Source organism: Mustela lutreola, chromosome 10 (assembly GCF_030435805.1).
Source record: "Mustela lutreola isolate mMusLut2 chromosome 10, mMusLut2.pri, whole genome shotgun sequence".
Taxonomy (NCBI): domain Eukaryota; kingdom Metazoa; phylum Chordata; class Mammalia; order Carnivora; family Mustelidae; genus Mustela; species Mustela lutreola.
In genome coordinates this window covers 44,262,793-44,271,102 of record NC_081299.1, presented here as the reverse complement: position 1 = coordinate 44,271,102, position 8,310 = coordinate 44,262,793, and the positions used below count along the sequence as shown (strand labels likewise).

General features: G+C 47.7%; 1 long non-coding RNA gene across 2 annotated transcripts; it reads right to left on the bottom strand.

Moving 5' to 3' along the window:
* Positions 1-4,041: 4,041 nt before the first annotated feature.
* Positions 4,042-7,894, bottom strand: LOC131809565 (uncharacterized). Of its 2 annotated transcripts, none has more exons than XR_009345227.1 (3): positions 7,711-7,894; positions 5,639-7,094; positions 4,042-5,192 (listed from the first exon to the last, which is right to left on the bottom strand). It is a non-coding gene; the product is annotated as an uncharacterized LOC131809565 (long non-coding RNA). The 2 variants fall into 2 exon arrangements; XR_009345226.1 differs by having other exon boundaries at positions 5,639-5,807.
* Positions 7,895-8,310: the final 416 nt, after the last annotated feature.

Below are 8,310 nucleotides of genomic sequence, written 5' to 3'. Positions count from 1 at the left end.
GATAGGTTTCGTTCATTAAGTCATTTAATCTCATAAGGGTAGTATAAAAGTGATATTTTGATGCCCATCTTGCAAATAGAATCACAGAAGTTCAACAAATGCAAGTAATTTTCCCAAGGTCATCCAGCCAGAGAATGGTTGCATTGAGATTTTGAACTCAGATCCTTCTTTGAACCTGCTGTCTTCTATCATACCACGATGCTGGCCTCCCACCACCACCAGAAGGATCGAGGAGGGAGCCCCAGCCGAGGGGTCAGCACTACTGAGGAAAGCAAAGGGCTTGGGCACTGCTGAAGGGAAAGCCAATGTGTGACAACAGGAGGGGAAGGCACGAGGAAAGAGCCTTAGCAAAGGTTCCAGGGTTTAGCACTCCCCCACGTCTCATTTTATCCAAACCTCACAACAGCCCATCTAAGAGGTATAATTATCTCCATTTCACAGAGCAGGAAACTGGGCACAGAGAAGCGAAGTAGTTGAGCCAAATTTACAAACTATGATAGCAGAGCCGAGATTGAAACTCAGTCTACCTGCCAGGAGATCAGCTGAAGAGCCCACTGCCTAAGCCACGCCCCCTGCCCCTCTTGGCCAGATCATATAAAACCCAACACCCTGGCTGCTGAAGGATCCATGAGGACAGAAGGATCCATGAGGACAAAATGCCGAGTGCATCTGGTGAGAGCCCGGCCCTCATCAGCATCTCTGGAACCCAAGATGCTGTATCCCTGGAAACACTCCTCAGAGCAATGGTATTTGGGGAGGGGGGCTTTGGGGAAAAGGCCAGACACATCTTGGCCCCTCTTCTTGCCCCAGGCCCAACCTCTGGGGAGGCCATACGGAAACACTTGGCCTTCCCCTTGCTGCCTCCCTCTTCTGCTGCCCTCAGCCCCGAGCCCACGGTGTACTGTACTTTAAGAGGATAAAGCTATAAAGAAAAACAAGGAATAAAATTCAACAATACATAAACCCCAAGTGACAAGAATGGCTATCATCAAAGAGACCGCCTGTCATCTAAGCTAGCTAAACTCTTGTCTCTTTTGCTAGTCCTGGTTTAAACAGCACCTTCTTGAAGAAGCCGCTCGCTGGAAGGAACCCCTCTCTCCCTGCCTGTACTCTGTTGCCTGGTTACTTTAGATTTATTGTCCTTATCTCCGAGACCGATCACACCTCCTCACTAAATTACAACCCTACTGAAAGCAAGGACCATGCCTTCTTTGCAGTAATAAAAGTAAACTAATAAAATTTCTAAAAAAATCTTTTAAAAAGGTGGGGCATGCCTGGGTGGCTCCAGTGGGTTAAGCCTCTGCCTTTGGCTCATGTCATGATCCCAGGGTCCTGGGATCAAGCCCCACATCAGGCTCCTTGCTCAGAGTGGAGTCTGCTTCTCCCTCTCCTTCTGTGTTCTCTCTCTCTCTCTCTCAAGTAAATAAATAAATAAAATCTTTAAAAAAAAAAAAAAAAGGAAACTAATAGCCATCATTTTGAGGTGTTCATTATGCCCTATATGCTTTACATTTACTGTCTCCTCGAATACTCATGATGCTCTACATTTGTTTCACCCGTTTGGAAACTCGTGTTCGGAAAGATCACCCACGGGGCCAGGATCCAAACCCAGATCCAAGAGTGGACTCTTTCCAATGCATGACAATGCACCAAACATTTATTGAAACATTTGTTTAGTACTTGTGAATTCATGGGTTCCAACACCACCACCTGTGTGTCAAATGCAGTGAAGATGAGAACGTATCAATTTTCTATTGCTGCATAACAAACTGCCTCAACTCTTAGCGGCATGAAGCAGCAATCATTTTACCTGCTCCCGATCCTGAGGATCAGAAACTCTGGCAGTGCTCCCTGGGGACCTCTCCCTTCTGCTCCACATAGTATCTTCCCCCCCCCCCTTCCTTGTGGCCTGTCTATATGGATATTCTGGGCTTCTTTACACAACAAGTATGTTTCCCTCCAAGTGAGAGCAAAAGCTTTCTTAAAAAGCTTCTTAAATTTCAGAATGTCAGTTCTGCTGCATTTTACAGGCCAAAGCAAGTCACGGTCCAATCTAGATTCTACCCTAGAGGGTAGAAAAATGGACCCCAGTCCCTGTTGGGAGGAGCAATAAGGTCACATCATGAAGGGATGTGGACCTAGGAGACATCATCCAATGGGGACCTTTTTTTTTTTTTTTTTAAGCAATCTACCAGATACAAATGATGGATTCTGATCAGAGCACAGAGCTCTGGAATTGTCTGCTCTCCTAAAGAAATGGAGAAAATGCCAATCTGATCTGGAAATCGGAGCACATCAGGAAATCAGAGCTGCATCAGACCCAGAATTTCTCACGGATTTTCTCATTCCCAGCTTGGGTTTGCCATGATAATCATCACATGAACTTCACAAAGTTATCCACAAACATTACCACTTGTACAGAATAGAATGGGCTCTAACTTAAGTCTCCTTGCCAACCAGGACTTTGTGGTGGCAGGGACAACACGATGAAGGGACAGCAGCTGCCCCTGCGGGATGCCAGAAACCATCACTGGCACCTCCAGGGCCCCACAGGCCACAAGGCACAAAGCAGGCACCACTGGCCCTGGAAGAAATTCAACTTGCCCCCTGAGCTGCTCTCTCCAGATTTGGAGCACTTAAAGTGGACCTTTCACTATCTGGAAATTTTACCGTGTGGAAAATTCCTTCCAGGAACTGGAAGAGAGAGGGGCTATCAGGGGAGATGATTCAAATCCACCAGTTAGGGCCAGGAGAGCCACAGCCCGTCCTTACTCAGCCTGCTGATCAAGAGCAGACGTTTACCCTCAATCCTCTCTTAAATGTTGTGTGACAACCTTTTCGAGTCAGTCGCACAGTGAATTGTATGAGGTGCCGACAGACACGGGTAGTAGGCCACATCTGGGGCAGAGGTCGGGAGAGAATAAAGGGGCTCTTCATAAAGATGTGAGCCGAGCGCAAGGAGACTGACCAGGAGTCGGGCCGTGCCCTGGGGTCCAGAGCAACCTGGCTCCCTGGAACTAAGCCATAGTCTCCTGGCAGGGAGAGAACCCTGTCATGTCCCCTCCAGCCACCCCCATCTCCGGCCGGTACCAACCATTGACTGAATCCAACCAGAAGCCAAAAGGCATGGAACCCAAAGACGCCATCTTTGAGGTCCCCTTCCCAGAGCCCAAGGCGAAGGAGAGAAGAGAATGGGTCTGGGAGGACAAATGGGAGAGAACACAGCATACAGCCCCTCTGCTCAATAGCCCACCCCAGGCTGTTCCTAAAGATCCCTCCCTGTCCTGCCTAACTTACAGTCTTTAAAATCCAGTTTCACCCGATCCCCCATTTGCAGGGAAGAAGAAGGCTCGTACCCAGAGATGGTCCAGAAGACCACTCCTCTGCAGCTCAGCGCTCTGATCTATAAAGTTATAAGAACATGGGTTTCCTGGAGTTGCTCCAGCTCATGAATGCATTTGGTCCTTATAAAGTATAAAGATGTTTACAGATATGCTCTACCCTATGGGATAGGGGAGGAGGGCCATGGTTACAAAGCCATGACCCCAGGGAAAGACAGTCTCGGCCAATTCCACTGGACCCGTCACAGCACACACGTCCCTCCTCAACTAAAGGTCAAGGCAAGCTCCCAGGTCCCCCGTGGCCACTTCTGGTCTGACGTGTGCTGCCAGCAAGGAGTCCGGCTGGGCCCATGGCATCAGGGATGACAGCCTGGGAAGGCGTGGGGAAGTCAGTCCCTCGGCGGTGTGACCGATGAGCTGGAGATACATGAACGTCATCTGAGTTTTTGCTTGAGGAACATGCTTCTCTCCAGAGAGGCCCATGGGAGCATTTAAATCCACAAGGTTTATTTAGGGGCATAGGAAGTCAGTTGAGGGTGCCAGAGAGTGCCGTTCCCCAGGGAGTAGCCTCACAGAGGCTGCTGGCCAGGGCGAGTAGAGGGCCGGCCGAGCCAAACGCTGTCTCTCTTCCTCCTCAAAGGACCCTTGCCAGACTCTCGGCAAAAATGGCTCCAGAATTTACGAGGCCAAAAGAGGCTCTTAAATAATTTTTATTTTATTTTTAAAAGAAATTGGAAGAGGGTAGCAGGAACGGTGATATCCTCTTCGGATGGGGTCAGGCAGCATGAGAGCCCGTGGAAGCAGGCACAGAGGCCGTTCCCGTGTGCAGGCCCATTTTACTCGGAAAGGAGGGGCAGACTTCTGCTCTTCCTTTCCTGTGGCCCCGAAGACGATGTCCAGAGCTCTTTCAGCCAGCTTCTCAGGACCTCCCCAACTGGTCCCAGCCAATTTCTTCTACACGTGCATTTCCCCACTCTAGGCCTCGCTCGCAGGCTCACAATCCTGGCCTCATGGGATGGTCAGATGCACAGGCCTCATTCAGAGCCTTCTCACCCGGGCTCCATCCCTCCCTGAGCCATGTGTCTTTGGCCAAGGTGTTCAGCCTCCCTGACTCAGGCTTCACCACCCAGATAAATAGTGTTTGCCACAAATTCAATGAGGTTATGTACATAAAGCCCTCAACATATTGCCTGACCACCACCCCGAAAACAAACAAACAAAACTCAGTAAATAGCTGATAGCAAACCAATCTCCTGGTTGTGCCATGTCCTTTGCTTCCAGAACCCTGCCTGCCCAGGCCTCCATCGATATAAGCCCACCCCAAGTTCAACATCTGCAGCTGTTCTAAACACACAAGCCTCTCCCCTGGCCTTGACCTCCACTCCTCCATGAGGACTCCAGGGAACTAGTCAGCCTGAAAATGTCACCACCATGACACAAGAAATACTGCTAGGTTCAGCACCTAAAAAGCCAAGTTCAAATCCGAGCCTCTCCGATGATTTGCCACCTGACCTTCCCCAGTCACTCAGCCTCTCTGGACTCCATCCTTCTTCTCTAAAATAGGGAGACTGACCCCTTCCACTTGCCGTGGAAAGCCAGCATGATGATATATATGGATGGACTACGTAATTCTGAATTGCCACAGAGTGTTAAAAAAAAAAAATTAACTTGTAGGGCAATACTAATATTAACCACAAAAACTTATTTTTTGTAACCTAGTTCTGCATTTATGGTCTATAATGCTTCTGCTGGAAACCTCGGTGTGCCGATTCAAATATCCAAGCCACGCCAGTTCACCATCACTGACAAGCAGGATTTCCATGGACTCCCTGTTCTTCCCCAGGCCTCTCTCTGAAAAGTGAAGAAATAGTTTATGTTCACTGTATGTTGTTGTTCAATGAAGGTTCTACTTCTCCTCTGAAGATGCTTCACAGTTTACCAACCACTCATACATCCCAGCTCCTAAGGACCCTATGGTGCACCTGAAGAGGCAGCCAGAGTTCCCCACATCAGCTGGGGCTACTGCTCTCCTTTCAAACCCCAAGGGCCCAGGGCTTATGATTACATGAAAACCAGGGGGCAACCTCCTCACCTACGAAGGACCAAATGCCCTTATGCCCATGGGAAATGGGATTCTTTGGAATGCCCAGTCACGTGTAAAACAGTTAAGCCAGGGTTCTGTAACTATAAAGAGAAGGATTGCTTCTTTGGTTTTATTTCTTACAAAGAGCAAATCTAGCCTTTGTCCTTTCTCTTGAGCTTACAGCCCTGAAAAACACACTGAGAGCCCCACTTACCAACTCCAGTTGTCTGTCAAGTTCTCTACGTATTCTAAGCCGTGTTTCTTTCATTTTAACCTTCTTGACTGACATTTCTTAGGCAATGTCTAATGCACAAGCTTTGGTAATGCACAAACTTTGCAGTTTCTTCAAGATAGGGGAAGATGTTGAGAGGAAGCAGAATTATCTGTAAGCACAAAGAGATGAGTCAACTTGTTGAATTCTACACAGCATCACAGCTGGGGTTAGAGCCTATGGCCTCTAATAGTCTAGGCTACCTAAACAATGGAAATCCTACTGTGGGAAGAAAATAGTTAAATCTTATTGTCAAGGCTTGGCAACTGGACTGTCAATGAGAAAAATCACTAGACCCAGTTCTGCCCCTAGCTCATTGGGTAACCTTGAGTATGTCAGTTCCCATCTCTGAGGTTTGTTTGTTTGTTGTTTAAATGAGAGGTTGGATTAGATGAAGAATAGCAAGTGCCCCACACGCTAACTCACCAAAGCCCATGCAGACATTACTAATGGATCACAGCACCCTTCCCCCGTAGGTAGAACACAATCCAGGGCTCGGGCCGTGGTTACCAGGAGGCCAACGCCAGCACATAAGAAAGTAAAACCTGCTTGCCATCCCTAAACTAGATAATTTCTAAAGATTTTTACTAATCTTGACATTGTGTGATCTATAAGGGGGGGAAAAAAGACACCAAAGTGGAAATCAGGAAATGTGGGACCAAGGCATCTCGTTGCCATGGGCTTTCAGTGCCGCTGAGGAAGACACACGAAATCTGGCTCTGTTTCCTCATCTTCACATTGAGAGTAAGAATTTTATACTTCTCTTCAAGGTCTTTGCGAAGGTGAAAATGGAGATGACAAACGTGTAAAAGAGTTTCCTGAACTGAAGTCCTCAATAAGAGTAGCACACCGACATTTCTTAAGCACCATGCTAGGTCCTCAGGTTTATTTCCTGCCTCATTTTCCCATCCTCGCCACTGTGAAGCTGGGTTTCTGGCATGTGAAACTGAAGGAAATCTGCAAAGTCCTCCAGAACAGGCCTGCTTCTTCCATGCCTTTGTCCCAGCTCAGAGCCTAGGGCATTCAGTAAACATTTATTGATTCTTATATGATTCTCTGCAAGAAATTGTTGGCTGCTGAGAGAGTAATTAAAGACATACTTGGGAAGGTGAAGTGTAACCATGGGACTGACATGACAGTGGTTTCAAATCCTGAGGACACTTCAGGGTATGATCCGTGGACTCTCACCTTATGGTCCCAAGGTGACTGCTACAGCTCTAGACATCACACTCTCACAGTGTGTTTCCAAAGTAAACAATTGAGGGGGTGGCCGAGCCAGTAAGACACAGTTCTTATTGAATACTTATCTCCTTTTATCAGAAAGAGAGAATCTTTTCCTTATAACTCATTGGGTCTCATGATCATCTCTGCGTACAAAGGAGGTTAGGAGTATTAGTACCTGGGAAAAAGGCAAGGAATAAGGGTTGTTAGAAATGGCCATTAGGTAGACAAGCAATGGTATCTCCCACTGGGAGCATTTCAGGTATTCTTCACGTGTTAGTTTCAAAGTGCTACTGTAACAAATTGCTAGGAACTTCGTGGTTGACACCAGGAATTTATTATCTCACAGATCTGGAGGTCCGAAGTCCAAAATGGGTTTTAGGAGACCAAAGTCAAGGTGTCAGCAGGGCTGAATTCCTTTTGGGAGCTCTAGAGGAAAACCCTTTTCCAGCCTCTACAGGCTGCGTTTGGCCCCGTGACTTGTGGCCCCTCCTCCATCTCCAGAGTCAGCAGCCCCGTGTTTTCAAGTCTCCCCCTGCCTCTGGCCTTTGCTCCCAACCTCACCTCTCCCTTTCTGATCTAAACTTCAGCTCCCTCTTCTGGCTTTTAAGGTCGCTTGTGTGAATACAGGGGGTCGGTCCACCAGGATAACCTCCCCATTTCCAGATGGTTAACTTAATCACATTTGCAAATCTCCCTTTGCAATGTAGGGTAACACAGCCTCGGGTTCTGGGGATTGGGACTTAGGACATGATGAGTTCAGGGTTGGGGAGGTCTTATCTGGTATGTCATACCTCACTTGATTCCTTGTAAACCGCTTCTTCCTGAACATGGGCTATCTGCTCCTGAAGGAAGGCTGAAAACAAGATGAACTGCAGACTTCAGAAACTTTATACATCTACCCACTTAAACAACAGCGGTCAACCTTCAAGAGAATGACCAAGAGGCTGGCTCAGGCCACTGTCCACCTTGGCAAGCTTTCCACCCAGCCCGGGAGAAGAGATAGACGAAACAAATTTGGAAACCAAAAGAAAAATGCCCTTCCTGGGTGGAAGAAAATATCTTTTAGACTATCCAACAGCACCCCCAAGTGCCAGGAGGCAGGAAGAAACAAGAAGGGCTTCCTTGGGCACATTCTTTGACAAAGAATTTTATTTCGCCTGACGGTTCTCAGCTTGGTTGCTCCTCAAAGCTGCCAGGCACAGATGCCCAGCCCCAGCCTCAGAGATCAGAAGCAAGTGATACGAGGTTGGGCTCAGATGGGAGAAAAGTTGTAAACATCTCCAAGTGATTGTGTGAAGCTAGAACCCCTGAGTTCAGTGGAGCAGTGAATACCATCTGAAAGCCAGCAAGGCCCGGAGGGTCAAAAATCGATACAATAAAATCGATACAAT